The following is a 726-nucleotide window of genomic DNA, read 5'->3' on the forward strand; positions in this document are numbered from 1 at the left end:
TCTCTCTCTCTCTCTCTCTCTCTCTCTCTCTCTCTCTCTCTCTCTCTCTCTGTGCGTATGTGTGTGTGTATTGTGCGTGTTTCTGTGTGTGTGTTTAAATGAGCGTTGACGAGTTTTTCACCGACAGATCACGCGATGCCACGCTCGAGTGAGAGCCTTGTGTCGGGGTCCCCCGTGTGTCTGTGATCTCGTGTCTATGTTGATAATCCATGTGAAAGGCCTGTTGTTGACTCCCTCTAGCCACGGGCAGCTATGTGGGAACAAAAACAACTTATGTACACCGCGGCGTGAGCCGTAAAGGGGCCACAGTTCTTGGAGAAATATTATTCGGGATGCCCATTGCGGATGGGGGGTCGGGTCGGCTGAAATCGGGGGCAATTGCCCTGCCCCACTCGTCGTCTGAAAATAAACAAACGCGTTTATTTTTGAGGCGACGAGTCGGGAGTAATCGGCTTGTGTCACGATAGCCGCTTTGCGCCCTCAATCTGGCTAGCAAACCACCCCGACCGGACCCGATCCCCCCAATGAGCACCTCGTATTATTGTTCTTACTTTCAATGACGTCACGACGCGCGATTCCATAGACTTGTATACCTAGACCGCGCATTGTCAAGGTTTCCGCTCTTCGCTCTCTATTTTAAAAAACAACCCACCCCTGCTCCAAAGCCTATAGCCACAATGGGCCGCGTCAGTGCGCCCAAATGGAGGGCAAAAAAACATCGTTGGA

This window comes from Aplysia californica, unplaced genomic scaffold (assembly GCF_000002075.1).
Source record: "Aplysia californica isolate F4 #8 unplaced genomic scaffold, AplCal3.0 scaffold00930, whole genome shotgun sequence".
In the NCBI taxonomy this organism is placed as follows: Eukaryota; Metazoa; Mollusca; class Gastropoda; order Aplysiida; family Aplysiidae; genus Aplysia; species Aplysia californica.